Genomic DNA, 22,040 nt, shown 5'->3' with positions numbered 1-22,040 from the left:
CAGGTGCTGCACAGTACAGAAGGTAGACATAGAAGACTGTGTATAATCAACAAGACGATGCTGACAAGACTCAGGTCCTGTACAGTACAGAAGGTAGACAGTAGAAGACTGTGTATAATCAACAAGACTCGATGCTGACTTGACTCAGGTCCTGTACAGTACTGTGTATAATCAACCCGAGCTCCGACAAACATCAGACTGTTGAATACATGAATACAAAACCGTCACCTCGCCTCGGAGCCGTTGAATGTCATTACGGTCTGTAGACGATGGAGCACGAGTCTTGGCTTCTAGAAAATTGTGTTGCTGCCGACACAAAGATTTGATTGCAGTGTGCTGAGGTGGTGCGGCGCGGCAGGGAGGTTATATTATTTGTCATTGTAGGGCGTTTTCTGCTGTTTCCTTTTTACAAAACGGATTTTAAATTGGGTCAAGTAATGTCATTGGGCAACAGCTCATTTAATTTGGAAGTACTGCTTAGAGGAAATATAGTTGTAAAATGCATTATTAATTTAAAACTTATTATAACAATTGCGTGTCAATGCCACATGCGTGACGCTCTACGTATTATCTTAAAAAAAATTGCAAGAGTATGAATTATATATATAATTTTTCATTTGTATAAAAAATGTTCTTACAGCTTTCCACTATAATGCCATAATAATATTTATGCTATTTACAAAATGAGTTGTTTTTTTATATATATAAAACGTAGCATCACATACTCTCAAAGGCCCTTGTGAAATAAAGTACTAAATTATTGTATGATTTTTTGTTACGAACGAGTTTATATTTTTACGTAGTTGTATATATTATTACATAAGGGCTTTCAAGTAATATGAAAATTTGTAATACGAACAAAAGTAGAACGTTTTGATAACAGATTTGCATTATAATCTAGAGTGTAATTAGACAACTCCCAAGTATAAAACCTCGAGGTACTGAGGTTGCGATTGTTTTATTAACAGACCCGCGTGTTTAATCGATGTGGAATCAAAGTAATTATAGTTTATACTGGTATAGTAGATTAGCTGGTCTTGAATAATTAACAGGGTAATAAGTGTTTTGTATGTTAGTGTTGAATAATTAACTGGATAATTAGTGTTATAAACGTCAGTGTTGAATTATACCCGAAAGGTAATAGCTAAACTTAGTTCTTGCCTTTATGCTCTGCATAAGTTTGCTCAGTATTATAATTCGATTGTTCTTTTGACTCTTTACGGCTGTTAGTATCCCCATTTGTTGTATACTGTTCCTATTTGAGGTCATAGTTGTACCAGACAAGTTATACCTTCCGTCTCCAGAAGTTTGGTCTTCGGAGGGTTTAGGACTGAATAGAAGACATTCTTGTAAAGTAATGTTTCGTCAAAGCTAATATATTTAAATTTCCCAGCATTTATATTAAACAAGAATTGCGATATTTTCATTACGATAAAGTTTCTTCTGTCGCATAACATTGTAATTCCACCCCACTTAGCAACATTCTTTAAAAACGTATTTTTTATAACTGCATATCCATGTTCAAATCCTCTCAGCTTGCTTGTAGGTTGGGTTGGTATTAAAACATCTCAGAAGAAATGGTGTTAATTAGTCTTTTATAGTGTCCATGAACTTGACAATTATTAGAGATATTTTTTTGATACATTAATTTATAAATGTTACGTTATTAACTCCACATTACAGGGTTATCATTATATTAGAATAATGAATAGTCAACTACAACCCTTTAAAAATTATTTTATTTCCAGACACGTGGTTCTAATGTTCTAATGAACATTCATTAGAAACCGACCATAACTACACAAATATTGAAAAGAATATGGACATTTTGGATATCGAAGGAAAAGAGAAAAGTTAAACACGAAAGAAGAATTAATTATCCATCTCAAATACAACAAAGATCCTCACAACATTTTAAATAGCAATCTAAAAAAAGACATACCCCATCTTTGAAAAAATTAAAGTATTCAATACAGAATATTATTCAAAATTACAACTATGATAATATAATTTTAACATCTGTTTAAATGGTCCCCATGAGTACATTTAGTTGTTTATTGTTTATTATTTATTTAGAGGTTGTGTTCACACCGGTGATGGTTTAATACCGAAACTCGTGTCTGGAAATAAAATAATTCTTAAAAGGGTTTTAGTTGACATTCTATTATAAATGTAATTTATGTTCAATAATTTGTGGTAATTATATTTTTTCACTATCATAGTGTGGTGTTATGCGAAATGACTGCGAATTGCTAAATTGCTGTATACTGTTTGCCCTTGCAATCCCTGTTCGATGGTGATCAATATCCTGATTCTGGTCCGAGTATGTTAAAATAAATAAATCACTATTTTTGTGTGTTTGTGATGAAATGTTATTGTATACTCCTTTGTATTCTCCTCGTACTATTTAAATAACAATTTCTAAAATGTGTTGGGCCTTTAATAGATTATATAAAAAAAAAATGAGGAGGTCGCTATATTACATACTGTTTGGTCCTTTCCATAATCGATGAAGCAAGAGAATGTAACTGGTCAGAGTCTCCAAAATGTAATTACTAGGTACGCCACCATCGTCAATATCTAAACTCCAGATAATAACCAAGTCGTATGAAGAAAAATTCATAGGAATACAGTTCCTGCGTTGCATCTAGACACTTTACGTAATATCTGTTTACAATGCAGCTAAATACCTGCTTGGTTTAGTTGTCTTAATAAATCATACAACGTAATCCGCCCAATATCTGATTGCATTATGTAGGAATGAGCCGCCCGCCAATAACTTAACGCCACTCTGCAATTTTGCCGGGAAATGCCTTGAGGTTGAGCCACCCTGTCGCTAATCTATCAGTTATTTCCATATTCTGTGCACTGCACAATAAGTAATTAATTATTGTATATGCCTACGCTAGCAAACGCTGACTCGCTAATTAATTGGTCACGTGGGAACTATGCGAGTGCGCATTTCACGATACGTCATTAATCAAGGGTTCATTTGACATTAGATTGCTTCGTTTAAAGTATGATTGAGGCATTTTCAATCTTTTCTTAACGCATTCTGTTTGATACGTTTTAGTTTTTAATTTTACATATTTATCGTTGTTTTATAAATAATTCGGAGCCGTATCATCTATACTATTTCTATATTACAAATTATATTTTATTACGTAGTAATTAGTGTTAGTTATGTCGTAGTTATATCGCTAATAAAAACACTTTCCACTGTATCAGGCTCATAACTGTCTCCAACGTAAATGATTCCAAATAGTATATGGTGAGTGAAGCTATAGACTACACCTAATGGTCTAATTAGGCTAATACTGATGATTTAATAATCCACCTCGAACCATATCGCTACTTTGCATGTCAACCTGGACCAATTTATATTACCTTACCTCGGTTACCTAATGACGCACATTTGCTTCACCACGCCTAACGAGAGGTTACGAGTTGATTGGTGGGGGAGGGAGGGGTGTCAGTGGCAGTCTGCAAACGCTTGATTAAAATTCACCCGCCACGAAGACGAGGACGTCTCTAAATGAAGACGTTTGAGCCTGGGCCGTTATTTTCTAAATGAAGCCGTGTTTTTATAACTTCATTTTCTTGTTTATTGGTTTATTCAATTTCCTGCTTTTGTATTACTTGAGAACGACAGTAAATTAAACTTCAATTTCTGTTTGTAAACTACCTATACAATAATAAGCGTGTATTAGTAAATTTATCAATCATATATTTTCTAAAAGTCCTAAATCAATTTCTCATGTCACGAATGACTTGTAAAAACAAGTCTGTAGCGACTGTTTACGAATTTAACGATTGCGTTTGTCATAGTGGCCACCTATTTTAAGGATTTACCATCTTAATATTTAAATTACAGTAATTTGTTTGTAACTTAATTTATAAAATTTGTAGTATTTTCAAATGTGTAAGAGATCGGCTGAATTTAATCAAACTTGATGTTATTGTAAATGCTGTTGTGACTTATTTAATTACGTAAAGTTGTAATTGTATTATGGTTACCAAGACGTTAATATCCACGTAATTAATCTTCAGGTAACGAAATATTGGAACTGAAATGTTCTCCCTTAGGTTTTTTCAATATTTTAACTAGTTGATAAACATTATTTATCTCTAACATTCATCTTTGGTAATTTTAGCTCTTTCACTGACTTCTCATTCGATATCCACCAAAATAACCACCTTTTGAGAATCTTCTCAAAGAAAATTCTTATTCTGCCGATTTATCGAAGTACTAGACTTTGTGTACCGGACTATAAGTAGAGTATGGCTTTTTAAGATAGCTTACAACTCATAACAAACAATACTTTAATCATATTAGCTAGCTTAATCATATTTAGCAGCTCTAGAACATCTCATAATATACAATTTCTAATAATGGTTACGAAAAAGTGATGTTCATTAATAGTTGCTGTTATTTCTATCTTTGTAATGTTGCTTATATTGTTCTAGGTGCGTTACTGTAGCCGTGCATGTTGAGTACGTAAGTTGATATGTAGGCTATTGTGTATGTATAATAAAGAATTAGATTTAGTTCTTAACTCATTTGTAGTAATATAAAATGCCTCAACCTTTCTTATACATATTTCATTACTAATTCATTAATTTAAACCATAATCTTAATTTTTACCTTAAATTTTTATAAACATATACATAGAATATGCGAACAAAATATTAGTTTTTTTAGTAAGGAACAATAAATACTTTTCTACTACATATTAAATTAAACCCGTATACTTTGCGTTCGTAAGAAGCAAACTCGAAAGCTATTCAATAATAGTTTTAATCCTTTTTGTGACATGTAAATTCAATTGAGAGATTGTTAGGACGAAAATAGTCCTAGGGTTATCATTGACCGTTTAAATAATCAAATTAAATTTTTACTTATTTATACATATTAATGACAGGAATACCTTCATGTATTATTTAAGAAATTTGTTTGTATGCATAACCTGTCTAACAGAAACGTAATTTTAAGTTTGAAGTTTCTGAACCCTTTCATGCCCAAATTATGAAAAAGTAAGAAAAAAAAAATAATTTTCTGTAAAAATGCTTTTATTTATACTTTGAATAAACACTTTTCATTAATTATTTTGAAAATCCATTACAATTTAAACAATTAGGAAACTGTGTCCATATGGATTCTATAGGAACACAAGTATCCAATATCAATTAGGCCTACTTTGTCACTACACAATTATTTGCCCATAGGTGCCATATGGCACTAATTTACAAAAAATAAATAAATAAACTTTTAGATACATAGGAGAATAATAACAATAACATTTTGTATTTTCATGAACAATGTATTATTTACAATACTGGTCAAAATTATTACAAATTGCAATATACACAGTTACACACTAGTCACAGGTAAATCAAATTGAATCCATATGGCACCTACAGGTACAGCAGGAACCATGACGTTTGAACAAAATAACTGAATCCATATGGCACTTACAGGCATAGGAAGAACTTCACTACCATAAAACAATGAACTTGTCATGCCTATTGAATCCATAAGGATTCAATTATACTTTGGGTGTTTTACAAAAGATTACACCACTTATCTTAATTTTATGTAAGTAAATACATTTGTGAAAACCCAGGCAACATCATAATAATTTTTCCCAGTTTCCATAACAATAGTAAATAATACTAACTTATCTCTGAAAATTATGAATCCAGCAGTTGATGTAGTAGCTGTGAGTTCAGCTGAACAAAACCATTTCTTTTGAGAATTTACAGGTCTGCCAACATGAAAAAAATCATTTTCCCACCCAAACATCAAATTTACCCGTCCCCAGAGTTTAAGATCTGTAAGATTTCAGATGTTAGCTCTAGAAAATCAGAAAGAAACTGAATCCATACGGAGCCTATGGGCAGGAAAGGGTTAAAACTATTAAATAATTCGGTTGATAGCATAATTCATATGTATAACTTTATAATATGGTATATTGTTTTGTTGACACAGTTGTTTTAGGTTATAAATTCTGTAGCAAATCAAAATATAAATTATCTAATGTTTGTATTGTAGGATATGGGAGTTTATTTGTTTTTAGTACGGCATAGAGAGAGCCTACATTAACATAATGCAATATTGATACAATGATAAAACATTCTATTAGTGTTGTATTGTAGGCGATAAACCATCATTATTGTTGTTTCTCATACAATGTGGTCCGGAATATGATGAACCTCATGTATATTCCCATGTATGTTGCTCACAGTTATGTTTATCGACTGATTATTGAAGTAACATTATTTAGCAAAAACTGCATTCTCGCATTATATCCTTTCCAGTAGATAAATATTAGATACATTCATTGAAGTGCGTTACAGCCATTCCATTGTGTAAGATAGTAACATGTTTCGTGTTACAAAATATTGCATTGAGTTGTATCTCTATCTACCCCAGCACTGGACTATTCGGCTTATTTTTACCGCAGTCAACACTCATGAGACGCGAGAGAAGAGAGCAACTTAAGAGAGCCACCGCCGTACTTGAGTGTAACCTGAGTCCTACTCTAGTTTTACAGTTTGCCAGTCAGTATTTGTCGTATGTTGTATGCAAATTGTTACAAAACTATTCATCAAATATTTACGTAACTTAATTTATACTTTCAACACATATCATGCTTATATTTTAAAATAGAACCATTTGTAGTTTGCAATTTCACTAGAAATATTCCATCGAAAATTGGATGGATTACAAAACAAAGTGCAGCCTTCTACATATTATCTTGCAAGTCGAAAAGTAGTTACCGTTGCGTTACATACCCTCTTTTTTCATGAAGGATCAATAAATTTTTCCAGTTCCATATACCATAATTTTTCTCAGTCTAGGTAATCAAATAAGCCACATGAATGTTGACGCTTATTTTGAGTTTTTAAATGTTTTACTCCATATAATCGTGTTTTACTGCGTGAATCGGATACGAAGTAAAATTTCGAAACTACAACACCATCTTGTTAAATTTAAGGGCTCGTGATAGGGAATTTAACACAACTTGGATAACAATAGTGACTTCCCTTTCATAGAAAAACTTAGCTATTTAACTTTTACTTTTAGAATTTTGTGAAATTTAATTTAAGTATACTAAACTATTTGTCAAACTAAACTTTCGTTGGAATAAAACGCTGCTTAAACTTTCCTTCTTTCAAAAGGAAGGGTTTTTTATAAATTGTTTTTAGAGAGAAAACGGTGTGAATTTTGGACTACATTTTAATTCTATAATTGTGGGGCGAAGATTACGTGAACACTCGCTACAAACTAAGAAAGATAATTCATAACGTTTCGGAATCTAAAATCTAACTTTATACAAATCAAAACATACTTCCATGCTCTTGAATTGATAAGAGGGTTACTTTTGTCCAATCTCGCTCATGTTAACTTATGTACCTTTTTCTCAGAAACTATTAAAGATATCTGATTTTTTTAACTTTGTATCGGCACTCACTACAACTGGAATGAAAAATACAATCATAAGGCGATTTTCAAATTTATAGAACATTTTTTAAAGTAATACATTTTTTGCTTAAAAATTGTTAGTTAATGTTTAAAAAAGCTATTAGTTTTATACAAATTATAGAATACTTTCATTTGAACATTAAAAGAGAGAACGCTAAGATATATTCACTCGTTCCTGAGAAAATGGCACATAAGTGTCGCAAAACTAAACTCTCGGAAAACAGCATATAAAGAAAAAAAACACGTTGAAATTAAAAAATGTTAGGTGCTTTAATGTTTTTACCTTCTAATACATACGAGGAGCGTATGATGGGTTATCCCTTTCCTCCTTTTCATAATCCTCAAATTTTCTCTTTGATTTATGCAATGCCTCTCTTACTTTCTTATGAAGCTCATCTTTAAATTTTCAGCTTTTGCGATTCGCTTCCGGCCTAGCTTTCCAACAAATAAACTGCTTTCCAGGCGTAAGGTTGCGTTTCTCAAACAATTTGCTTTATCCAATATTTCCATCCAAGTAAAGTAGGTGATTGCTTCATACACTCCGAACATCTTTTTATTAATTGTATCAAAGCTCTTATTATCGTAAACGAATCACTAAACAATTTTATCTGGTACAAAAGTCCAGATAAACTTGTTTAATGACGCGTTTACGTTCTGAGTGTTGCCTTTGACACATTTTTTAAGTAAGACTGGGTCTAAAAGAGCTTACCACACTGGTTTTATATGAAGCGTCACTTTTTTCTTGGTCTCTCATTCGATGACGATAATGAAAATACTCAGCCCAGACTGCAGCTTGCATGTCTTTGGCAGAAGATGAGTTTCTCAATATGGCTAGTTTATAATATTCTTTTATCTGAAGGAATGCCGTACTACTTGTTAGTCCGTGTTTTGCGTCAACTTGACTTCCGTCTGGTAGTAACGGTTGTTCTTGTTTCAAAATGTTCGGTCTTAAATATTTCTGAATGTGACCAACAAATTCAATTTTACTAATTTCAACATCACCACCATAAATAAGGCCTAATAACTTCAGCGTACGCTTTTGAATCACCATCAAATAAATATTCTAAATAACGGGCATCATAGTTAGGTACTGATTGACTAAACATGTTCACTGCACCAGTAACTTCCATTATGCCACAGCTTCCAAAAATGTTTGCCAAACAAATGTTTAGATGCTGCTTTTTTAGTTTGTCAGGACAAGAGCAAAACTTAGACAAAACTGCAACATCTAATACCTGCCCTAAATCTAGTGAGGTAAGAGAAACGATACCATTCAAGGACACGTGGGCCCGTTTTTGCGACGAGCCGTCGAGAGCAACTGTGACATCTCCAGAATGTTCATGTATAGCTACAGAATTCTCTACTGCATCTTTCATTGAATCTCTACAAACAGTTTCTGCCATGGAAGTTAAGGACTGTTTATGCACGAAGTATTTGGAAGGAGGTGGACTGAGGTTCATTACAACACACATCACATCAGCTGCCGCCTTACCCTTACCTATACTATAGGTCTGAGACAATAAACTAAGCGAACATTTACGTCATATAAAACATCTTTGTTTTCATTCAATCATGTGTTTACATCTATATACTCACAGTTTGGACTAATCACTATTTGCTCGCAGCCAACACACTCAAATTCTAAATTGTCAGCAAGACCTACCATTTTCTTTTGCCTTATTGTCAAGTTTCCGTAACATGTTTTACAAATGGCTATTTCATTTAGAATATTTTAAATCTATCTTAACAATATAATCTTAGCAATCATCGCTAAATTGTTTGTAACATTCAACTTAAACAGGACCAAGCTTCATTGTCCACTGAATTATTTTCACAACTACTCTCTGAGGTCTTGACATCACAGTATTAGCAATAATTGCTAAATAAATAAAAGTAATTACTATAAACAAAACACTCACAGTTTATTTCTTGTAAAGCACAGATAGCCTGTATAATAATGTAGATGTGCTGACAGTAAACATCTGCATCTGTTTACTGGCTAAAATGCAACTGCAGCAGGTTAGCCAACTTATAAAAAAAGATTTTATTTTATTTGACTAATGTATGTATGAAGGTGAACAACAAAAAATGTGAAGCACAGTACACACTTCACTAAAAAGGCTTCCTCAACTGCTAAAAGCTTTGAAATTAGTCTAACATATCGATTTATTTTTCACACTTCCCGAAACCATAGAAACATAAACCATATTCATTTTCAGGAGTAGATTTTGTGCTACAATATAGAAAAAAAGCTGAAAGTCGATTTTTTTCTAATATTTTTGAAAAGTAACCTCTAAAACCATTTTCAACAAACTTATCCAGTCTGAAACTATTTGTGAGCAGAAATGGTAATGAAAAGAACTATTAATACAATTTTACAAGCAGTTGAAACTGGTCATTCTGTTATTGTTATACCTCCTTGATTCGCGTACGGTTTAAGAGCAGTAACTTACCTCTTTCTTATAACGTCGTAGCCAGCGAGGGGGTCCAAGGTGTCCGGACCACCCCTAAATTTTCAATTGTTTGAATTACTTTTTTAGTTAACGATTATTATTATTTAAATAGTTCAGTATTACTGACATGTACTGCTGAAAGATCGTTCTCAAAATAGTTATGGGTCAAGAACTTTTTAAGGAATAAAATGGGGCCTTACTTTTTGTCCCCTTTGGAAAAATATCAGTTGTCTTTACCCCCACCCCCCTTCCAATTATATCCTGGTTACGTTCTTGCTTTCTTAGTTAGCTCAAATTAGGGCTTAGTACAATAGTTACTCTAGTGTTGAAATTTTAACCTGTCACAGACTAGATTTTAAAGTGAGAGAACTACAAACTTGTGTGGGCTATATTAGGCTATTAGCGGGGGTTGTGTGGAGAGGAGGTATACTAGCGCGTTTAAACAATCGATATATAAGGTTCTTAAAACAATTATATATGCTTATGTAAACAGTTGATATGCTAGTATAAACAATTAATTGATATAGCCTACTATGTGGTTTAAAGATCAATATTGAATTGATACGGATGTTGTTATAGTTTATTACCTCACTCTAAATGGTTTTCTTCAAGGAGGAGGAGAACGTAAAAATTTTCTTTCATCATTCACAAATGAAAAAACTTTATCTGAATGAGTGGGAGTGTGAAATTACCTACTGGTTATAAGATTCAAACTTGTGTTTGCGATTTAATATGTTTCTAGCATTTGTGAATGTGCGTCCATAAGTAGTCTATCTATGTGTACGTTTTGTGGTTTAGTAAAAATGCGTGGCGTGGAATGATTTTGGTTCGCGCCTTCAGCGCAGTCGACACAGTTTTGTGACAATAAATAGTCACAATGTTGCCTACACGTATATTGAAGGCGCTACATAAATCTAACACTGTTTCCTGACATCAGATATGAAGCTACTTACAATAAATTAATATATCACTGTTTTATTGAAGATTGATAATTAAATTATATTTTTTATCACGTTACAATTTTATGTAGTCTTATTTGATTTTCAATACTAATGTATAAAATAAAATAATCTAAAAGTAAAACGAAACCTGAGATATCTATTACATATGTTATGGACAGTCTTATAATATGAAAGAATTAGTTATCCACATACGTTTTACATAATAAGTGTTACATGTATAAATTTCATTAACTAACATAAGATAAATGTCTTTTAGCATTTAATTTGAAATATAAAAGTTTGAAATTGTAATAGCATTAAAGTTTTGAATTTAAGAATAAGTTATAGCTAATTAATGTTTTCGTATTTTATTCGAAATCTTTGTATAATTAATATTTATGATGTTCGAAAAATGTGCATATCAAATTTTGTGTAGTATATAGTACAATGTGAAAATAAAAATTGCTTGCCAATATGTATTGACTCAAACCATTCACATATGTAGATGTGTTTACGTGTACGTGGGTGTATCTTATGAAAATAAGTATATATACTTTTTTATTTTTTATTGTTTTTTATTCTTGTCTAATTAGTTCCTAGTCACTCTATATTGTATAAACGTCGGCTATATGTATTTATTTTGGTAGTAGTTTTTTTGTAGTCTTGTGCAGACATCACGGAGAGCAGTCTGTTGACCTTTTATTTTTTTATGTGAGAGCAAGCTATAAACTGTGTATTTGTGTATTGTGTATCTGTTACACTGACCAGTTACTTGTTTTTGGTCAGTGACTTCCTAAGTTTTTTCACTTATTTGTAAACATGAATGTAAATGTTGAAAAATAAAGTATTTATAAAATATTTATTTTTTAAATGTACACTTGAGATGTAGAAATTTATATAAAAACGAAATATGTACGAATTGGAGTCCGAAGGAGAGATAAATGTTGAAAACTTGAATCAACAAGCGATTGTGAGCTGTGAGTTTCAAACCAATGGAGACTCCGATCAATAAAATACAAAGATAAAATAGTTATTCAACTATTTGATTGGCAAACGTGCCACGGGAGGATTCTTCATTTCCCAGCGGGAAATGAGAAGGCGTTCTTCAGATGTTTTCCTATTTCCGTAGGACAAAGCGGTGTCTGCTGAACGTTTACGTGGTGAACATGATTGATGCACCCCCTCCCCCTCTCAACCACCCGCCTAACCCGCGACTACTCTATTGCGCTGTTTTACATTTTTTTATAGATTTGATCGCGTTATCGACTCGTAAAGTTTAGATCTTATTACTGTCCATAAGAACAAATAATTGTTTATTTAATTCGTTGATATTAATTGTAGTATTATATTGTTCTTAATTTCAAGTTTGTATTAAGTATTTATTTGAATTATTTTCTGTTACGAACATCATTCTCTATAAGTGATATACATAATAAGATAAATAAAACGTCACAATTTCAAAATCAAAATTTTTTATTCCAGGGAATAAAATAAATTAAATAGATAATAATTTGCTTTTTTATTCGACCCAGTAGACTATCATTAAAACTGACTTTACTCGTTAAATGCCTTATCTTCATTCTTGGAAACGTATACAAATTGATTGTTTAATACACTTTATAAAGTTTGTTCCCAAAAATTAATCGAATATAGTTTTTATCGCTATACTAAATACTCATATGCGTATTCAGGAGGGAGTTTTGGAGTTGTGTGACCCACCTAGTGATATAAGTATTCATGATATATATTTTTAACTTGCGTTAAACTGAAAGTATACTCGTAGTAGAACCATGTCACAAAGTTCAGTTTAATTTTTGTTTTAATGTGTAAACTATAACAACTGAAAAACAGTACACAAAATAGGTGTTTAGTAACTTTTTTGAATGACAAGTTCATCTGCATCTACATATAGTAGTAACAGTACCGAAAAATAAAACATTATTAATTTACTGATTGTACTATAGTAAAGTCTTTTATTCCTTAAAAGTTATTACATTTCGCTCGCTGTAGCTGTTACACTTCTACTAAAATTGGTTCTACTAAAATTTTTAGACATATGAAAATTAGTTGTTCATCAAAACGTGTAATTATGGTTGACCAAACTGTAGTTATCTTACAGTCCTTTAGTGGTGAAATTTGGATACATCGGAAGTTATGTAGTAATCTCTAACCCTGAGAATCTTGCGGTCACAAACACCAAAACTCTTAATTAAATCGAGAAAGAGAGTAAACTAGTGCTCATTTGTCTCAACAGAAACCACTGCTTTTTGAAAAAATAATGAAACAGCGGAAATTATGAAGAGATTATGATACAAACCTAATTAATAATAACATATATTGTTGGTTTCAGAAAGCAGTATAGTAGAGTAATGACCATAAATAATTTATTCAAATACAGTCATGGCAGTAGATTGTTCGTTATGCAGAAGTATGCAAGTTCCTCACAGAGAGGTAGATTTACTAAATTTCAAATTAGCTGGGAAGGCACTCAAAGTGACAGAGGAGTTGAACAAGAAAGTTAAGATAGTGGGTGGCTACAAAATGTGTTCGTCAAGATTGAAGAAAAAGTAAGTTATATGTAATTCTCTGTTTAAGAGATCTGAATCCATTCAGAGATTCAGATAACCGAATTTTGTTGGAAGTAAATAGAATTCTATGTATTAATAATAAGAAAGTTTACATATTTCGATTGAACATCAATCGGTAAGACATGACCTGTTTACAGGAAGATGACAATTTATAATTTAATGTAGAAATGTTATCCTTGTAGTTTGTATTTAATAACTTTTTTTTTCTTGGGATCGCATATGATATTCCCGTTGGGTTTCAATCATTCACCTCGCTGAGAAATTATACTTTAAAATTGATAATTGTCACCGGCAACATTCGAGTCCCTGGCATGGCTGGATTTGCTCTAGCAATAGATACTTATCTTCATACTTCTTTAATTTGTAATAATTCTTCAATTCTGATGAGCCATTAATCTGTAAAATATAGGGTAATCATCTTGAACCTCTTTTCCGTTATTCATTAATTTAATGATTAAAGTATTTTGCCTTATTTATTTTACACTAATATTACTTTGTGACTTTAAAGGAACATTCTGTTGGAATGGTGTTTAAAGGTGATTGGAAAGTCTGTGATGGAAACTTTTCATGTGCAAGAATAACAATGTTGCCTATACCGTGCCTCCTCAGGCAGATCCAAGGTCGTTGCTTGTAATAGTTTGTCTGTAACTGTATCCAAAAAGAAATCCTAATATATAAATAGAGTCTTTGTCATAATAACATTAAAATGTCGAAGAAAATAGATTTATTTTCGTCGATTTATACTCGTGTATGTTCGTTTGTTATTACGATGGTTATTTACCGTTCGCTAGCACATGTTTCTGTCGTTATTTTTGTGTGAAAGCTCGATATTAGATAATGAAACAAACTAAGTATCGTTCATTTTAAATAATTTCTAACTTATGTCTACGTTTGTTCATCGCCGTGCGTCCACATATAACATATCCTCTATAAACAAATATGTCAGTTTGTATCCCATTATGTCTTTATTACGGATGGTATGGTATTAAATTGTTGGTACAATACATATTATTTAGATTATAAACATAAATTCTAATATCTTGGAAGTAAAATAAATGTATTCTAGAACCCTATTTTATAATCTATAAATTTAAAGTAAGAGGTAGAGGGTATGACTTGTAGTTCCTTAAGATATAGCCCTTTGCAGAGCTTCTGAAAAACCCTTTCAAATAGCGTTTTAGAAAACCCTAAATTAATAATAATACATTTGAGATTCTGTCAAACTTAGCATTTAAACATATACCAGGGGAATGCTCCCGAATCCCAACTTGACTGAGAGGTACGGAAAATTCTCAGATTCCCTGGTAGTGGTACCGCCCCTCAATTTTATCATCCTAGATACGCCTATGTGAATACTTATAAATTACTGATTAGTAATTTTTGTATTGATAAGTCAATACAAAGTCACGTTCAATAGGTAACATCACGTATTAACAATCACAAACGGAAAATTCCGAAGTCCGAAACAACTCCTAAAAATAATGCTTATAGCTTAGTAGGTGTTTTAATACTAATGTCTTAAAGACATTAAACAATAGACAGATTTCCAGTAAAATAACGTATTTAGATTATAGGGAAGGTAGAAGATATATTTTTTTCCGGTGTAAGAACACATTGTGAGCAATTTGGATAATACGTAAAGACAAAAGACAAGTTAAAAAATCTACTTACATTACAGAGTGACTATGTATCCACGGTATGTAAACGGGCTTATTCTTAGATACAACGTAAACTCAGGATTGTAAACAACATGCATAGCGACGAGACAAGAATTTAAACTCCCTTTTTGTTTCTTCCAGAGCCTACAATTCTGATGACGTAAAATAACGACAGAACTGTCTGCTTGTTGCGGGCAGAATGAAGACAGGCGTCAATGTAAATTTAAAATGTGCATTCATTACGATTTGCATCATTTATATTTTATTCAGAGGAATACTATTCAAGGATTACAATATTACTCTTCTGCAGTAATGAAACGATTTTCACTCTTACCCCGTAAGAACAAGTTAAACCTCAAACAATTTACTCCCTTATCGTAGCGTTACGGGAGATGTATCATTTTCAAGATATAAACTGTACGCCAAGTGTGTATAGTTTTTTAAATTTAAACGATGAAGTAAACAAAAGTTACAACATTTTTGATAACTAACGTTTAAGTATATCGAAAAAACTTTAAAAAAATTTTTGGTACGTATTAATTATATCTTTAAAACAAAACATCGCTCGTAATTTTACGATTAAAAGTACGGTCGTAAAAGTTCACGAAGTTTTTATTGGCCTACAATCAAAATACAGTACAGCCGACTTACAGATCAGTTTTTACATTTACACAATGTTGCCGCTTCCATTTTTAAATAAAGCACTACTCAATTTAAATTTATATTTGAATAAATTATTTATTCATAATCAAAAATGAATTTCATTTTATTTCTAATAAGTTAAAAATACTCTGATCCAAAGTCATTTTGAAATTAGTTGTCTAAAATTGAAACAAGAAATTGTAATTTTAACCAATTGTACATAGAGGAGTTAAGAAAAATTAGTGTTTTGTACATGAAATTTCAACAATTTGTGATTTAGCATATGTTAGTAATTCATGTTATATTAATGATACACGCCCATATATCAAACATATCACTGTAATTATATAATGTAATTCCAACGTACTCTGCGTTTTGGAACTATATCCAAGTTTAACCAACACATTATTTATTTTAATGGTATGTAATGATTTACATCACTATAATTTTTATCAATATACGGCCATAATGTAATATTTGAAATTATTACTTAAGTATAGTATATGAAACACGTACACATACGTCTTTTATTGAAATAAATAAAAATATATTTAGCGCAAAGTTTTGCAAATAAATATGTTTTTAATATGAGACAAGGCAATAAAACATAAAACTTTTAAATTAAAATTAAAACAAAGTGAAACATTTTATAGTTGGGACGATTTTTACATTTAACAGTAAAAAATCAGTTGCATACAAATAAAACAAAAAGTTTGTTTGTGGTAGTGCATGCTTCATGTCAAAATATAGAATGTACTTATGTAAGTAAAGTAAAATTCATTTTGCTCGTAGAAATTCCAAATGAACATGGTATTACTACTATATCGTACGGTCTATATAGATTAAATTGTAATCCTTCGGTTTGTACAGCATTATTGTACACGTTGTGAATAAAGGATCATTAAACCGCTGGACATTGCCGACAAATGGCCACGGCTTGTTTAGTGTTCAATAATATAAAAGCCAGCAGCTGGAGGCTACCTGTATGTTCAACGGCAACGAATTCCAGAACGTGTGAAAAAATAATGGAGCTTTAGCGCAGATAACTTCGATAAAGGTAGTTTATCTGGTGATATAGGTGTGGAATATTACTTCTAATTATTTTTATTTGTGTTTTGATAACTGATTTTTCTGAGGAGTTTCGTATTTGACGAACATTATTCGACAATTTAAATTGTTAGCGTGCTACAGTCCATATAGATTCAATTGTGACCATTTCGTTTGTACAGCATGATTGTACACGTTGTGAATAAAGGATCATTAAACCGCTGGACATTGCCGACAAATGACCACGGCTTGTTTAGTGTTCAATAATATAAAAGCCAGCAGCTGGAGGCTACCTGTGTGTTCAACGGCAACGAATTCCAGAACTTGTGAAAAAATAATGGAGCTTTAGCACAGGTAACTTCGATAAAGGTAGTTTAACTGGTGATTTAGGGGTAGGATATTACTTTTAAATATTTTTATTTATTCAATTGTGTTTTTATAACTAATTAACACGCTTTTTTTACTGACAAGTTTCGTATTTGATGAGCGTTATTCGACAATTTACCTACTTTCTGTTAACCATAGATAAGTATCGTGTTATTACATGATTATTTGGAGTATTCTGGCATTGTTGCCATTTCCATTAAGTATACCATGAATGTCGTATCGAATAGTGAACCAAAGTACAGAATCAAAATGAATGGAAACCAGTCAACAAACCAACATTTGGTTCGAATCTGCAAATATGCGACAGAACACGGTGCTGTGACTGTGGCACGACTGCTGTCAACTAAAGACACGTCCGTAAAGGAACAAAATTAAATCGAGCCTTTATGATGTAACCCTCTTGAAATTCGTTCCAAAGCGACCTTAGAGTACGATGAATAAAACTCTGCGACCTGACGTAACAATAACTGCATAAGTACGTGAGTTGACAAGACGTTGAGAGTTCACAAATTATTGAGCTAACTCGATTTTTATTGTTAGCGGCTATTAACTACTCGATACAGTGCTGTAGATGGAGCTTGTATTGGTCACTGTTAAATTACATTAAAAACATAAAACCAATATTTAATACATTTTATTGTTTTGTTTTGTTAATACAAAACAATAAAATGTATTAAATATTGGTTTTATGTTTTTAATGTAATTTACTCGATACAGCATGAAATAAAGAAGCATTTCGGTTTTACGCCATTATAAAAGTGGTCCACGTTGTTAAAGAAGCGGCCTAAAACTGACGCTGATAAGAATTAGTCCAGTTTCATAATAAAGAGACTGTCTAAAGACGATAGTAATAAATATGTAGTTCAATTTGACACTATTATAGAACGGTCCTAAGATTATACTCATGAAAAAAACGCTCCCGTTTTAAAGTGGTCCTAAGATGATGGTGATAAGCAAGTGGTCGGGTTTGTCGCTATTATAGGAACGGTCCAAAGATGACGCTCATGAAGAAGCGCTCCTGTTTAAAGTGGCCCTAAAATTATGTTTATAAGCAAGTGTTCGTGATTTTCGCTATTATGGTAGCGGTTCAAGGATGACGCTCATGAAAAAGCGCTCCCGTTTAAAGTGGCCCTAAAATTATTTTTATAAGCAAGTGTTCGTGATTTTCGCTATTATGGTAGCGGTTCAAGGATGACACTCATGAAGAAGCGTTCCCGTTAAAGTGGCCCTAAGATGATGTTGATAAGCAAGTGATCGGGTTTGTCGCTATTATAGAAGCGGTCCTAAGATGACGCTCATGAAGACGCGCTCCCGTTTAAAGTGGCCCTAAGATGATGTTGATAAGCAAGTGATCGGGTTTGTCGCTATTATAGAAGCGGTCCTAAGGTGACTCTCATGAAGAAGCGCCCCCGTTTAAAGTGGCCCTAAGATGATGTTGATAACCAAGTGATCGGGTTTGTCGCTATTATAGAAGCGATCCGAAGATAACGCTCATGAAGAAGCGCTCCCGTTTAAAGTGGCCCTAAAAAGATGTTGATAAACAAATGGTCGAGTTTGACGCTATTTTAGAAGCTGTCTAAAGATAATTTTGAATTAGAGGTGCTTTAGATGGACATTATTTTAAACCATAGAACTGGCCCAAAGATAACGCCAATTCTTGATAGCCGTGTATATGCCTACTAACGAATTCACGCACTGTAAATATAGTCTTATTCAGAAATTTAGGGTTTTTTTAAATAATAAACATAACAAGTAACTTGAAATTAAAATTGTAGTTAACGCTTTGGCTATCAAGAGGTGCTAATATTGCGAGTCTCGCTTTGGCACATGTGAGGTTCCAACTGTACCTCGAGTGACCACAGATTTGTTTTAAATATTACTACAGTTTCCTAGTCTCGGTATAATTCACGTAGAATTCAGTAGGAGTATACAACGTTGTATTTATCATTTCTGTTATTCGAGCTGTAAAATATTGCTATGGTATAGACTACATTCAGTATAAAACATGGAAGGGACTTCAGTAAATTCTACAGGGGACCAAGAATGTTTAGAAGTCTGTCAGCCAGACATTGTGCAGTCATTAAAAATGACTAGTGAAGTTTTCGTAAAACCTATTCTTAACTGTTAGTAAAACGACGTTGTAGAAAAACAGTCAAGATAACAGTCAAATATTTACTCATTTTCAACACAGGTGGGATCATCTGCAAACTGCGGAGAGCGTCTTCATTTTATTCACCATGTTCAGTTTCCGAAATTTTCTCAAAATAAACGTCTTACTGTACGACATCAGGACTCCAATCCATTAATATTTAATTTTAATAGAATCTACTAAGATTTTAGAAACAGACTGAAATAAAATACAGAAACAAATAATATGAACATTTGCACAACTATTCTTACTTGTAACACATACACTAATAAACGGACCTATGCCCAGCAAAAAGTCTCACTGCAGTTGAATGTTGTAATAGAAACTAATGATATCTCAGAAACTACAGAAATGTATGTCATACCATGTTGTATTTTACCACAGATTGTATCCTAAAGGATTATTCTGTATTCTAACCTTAGAACACCGCTTCACTGACGATGACATTTCCAGTAGAAATATTTTTTTTCTCAATCTACTGAACCAAATCTCATTAAACCTTTCGTATACACTTAGGTAATTTTGCAGGTACTTTATGAATCGGCATTGCCTTCGATTTATGACACCAAGATTTCATTTTACTTTAAAAACTCAATGATTCAGGAGTGCTTTTGGAACTAGGTTATTGTACAACTTTCTTAACATCCCTAAGAGGGCTTAGAGTTGGAATAGTTACGTGCTTTAAGCACAGCATTAGGTACAGCGCGGCCCTATTAATTAGTAAGAAAAGCGTGGGAAGCTGCGGTTATCAGCTAGGGGAATTTACAGCACAATGTATTGTAGAAGAAATAAAGTACATAATTTAACGAGGCATTACGTGTTTATACATTTGATTTCAGTTTCGAAAGCAGTTTATATCATTCTTTACTACATTGTATACAGAAATGTGGACTACTTGTTAGTACCGTATATAAAGAAATACTAGACTCGTATGTTTTCATGTATGGTAGTACGCACAAGTTATTGGAATAAATGACTTCTTTGGAGATACTAAAACCTTTGAATAAATTACGAGGATAGTGAAGAAGACAACGCCATCAGTTTGATGTTGTTCTTCGTAGATCTACAAAGTAGCGACCTCATATTCGACCTCAAATTGTCTCATAGTTCTCGCGTCAAGCTGACAACTCGAGAGGTAGACTCGACCTCAGTTTATTATGAATGAATAAGCCCCCCCCCATACCCGTCTCCTTTTAGTCACATAAAACACTTTGTCACTGTAATGCATCCGTAAACGTTTTCTTTCTCCTTTCAATTTTAACCTCTAATCCTTGAATTTATATTTATACAGCAGTTTGATAGAGACAATTACTTGAAGTTATCTGATAACAGTATCACCGAGATTACTTCTCATCTAAATCTGAGGTATTTGAAGGTCAACACAAGGTCACACTTGATTTGAAGTGGTTGACCTATATTTATTTTTCTTTACAAGTAGTAAATCGGCCTGCATTAAATTTATAAAACCTTTCCACTCCAGTTAAAGTTATTGTTATTGATTTATGATACAAATCATGATAAATTAAAAAATATGGTACACAACCGAATTCGGATTGATATAATATACCTTTCAGAATGTCTAGTATGTAAATTTGTACGTACTCAGTAATAGTATTGCTGCCATCTTCCTTACCAATATTCCTTACGATAATTATTAAACCAACTTTCATATTCCACATGACTCTTGTACCACGGCTCATAGTGATTTAATTGAGCCAAGTAGAAACGTTAGTAACAATGTTACTACACCACGTTAAACGTTAGTTATATTCATCCAGCCTTTAATCTCCAATACAATTAAAAATATACAGAGTGTTCCGCGAGAGGTAGTCACAACTTCGGTACAAGCGGAACACTGCCTTGTGTGTGAGTGATTGCAACATTATAACTAACAGTTTTAGAGTTATAGACTTGGCAAAGGAAAACTGTCAGATAGACGCTAAAATGTTTAGAACTTAGGTTACCTGGAACTATTTTGCTTCTTTTAATGTTCATCTTCTACCGAAGGTCCCTTGATTCTAAAACAAAACAAAATCAATCACGCTGGAAATAAAATGTATCATCAAATTTTTAATTAAAAATTAAAATATTCGTATTAACATTAATTTGATTGAAACTAATTCATAATATAACCTTATTACTGTAAAAACTAGGAACATTTGGACAGTAACCATATCTTCTTATTCATAGCCTATATAACTACCGTACTCTATCCTTCCTGAAGTCCTTTCTTTAACTAATAACTATTCTGTCTTCGTCATCATTTATCACATTATTTATATCGCTGACAGCTGCCCTTGTAGCACCAGCGCCGTTCCTCGCTGCCGCCATGCCCGTGCCTGCCGTGTTGTGTAGAAAGAGAGGTAGGAATGCCGAAGGTGTGTCGTTTCCCCCTCCCTGTCGCTAGACCACCAGCCGATCATACGGCTTCGTTTCGTTCAGTCGTCGGCTGCGAACTCATGGCGGATAGCTGACGGTGTGTCCTAACGGCTTTTTGTCGCTCCCTTCTTCGTTTTCTCGTTTTTCTTTCGTTTCGCGTCGTTTTAAGTTGTTGAATTCTTATTTGTGGTGGTTTACAGTGTTGTGTTGTTGAAAATTCATCGAGGTATCGTATGAATCCAGTGTTTGTGTTAGGTTAGGCTTACCTCCACACCTGAATATCCTTCTGTGGTTTCAGGTGCATAATACG

At 32.7% G+C, this 22,040-nt stretch overlaps 1 protein-coding gene across 5 annotated transcripts in view; it reads left to right on the top strand.

Moving 5' to 3' along the window:
- Positions 1 to 22,040, top strand: part of LOC124356939 (protein numb) — a 204,338-nt gene that overhangs the window by 66,030 nt on the left and 116,268 nt on the right. Inside the window, exon 1 of one of the 5 annotated variants that reach the window (XM_046808252.1) lies at positions 21,683 to 21,956. The exons of 1 other annotated variant lie outside the window; for it this stretch is intronic. The gene's annotated coding sequence lies outside the window, so the exon portion shown is untranslated. Of the gene's footprint in view, positions 1 to 21,682; positions 22,029 to 22,040 lie in introns of those variants that run through there. 3 more of the 5 variants (XM_046808250.1, XM_046808251.1, XM_046808255.1) reach the window with 3 other exon arrangements.

The sequence above is a fragment of the Homalodisca vitripennis genome, chromosome 3 (assembly GCF_021130785.1).
Source record: "Homalodisca vitripennis isolate AUS2020 chromosome 3, UT_GWSS_2.1, whole genome shotgun sequence".
NCBI lineage: Eukaryota > Metazoa > Arthropoda > Insecta > Hemiptera > Cicadellidae > Homalodisca > Homalodisca vitripennis.
This window is presented reverse-complemented; position numbering and strand designations above follow the sequence as displayed.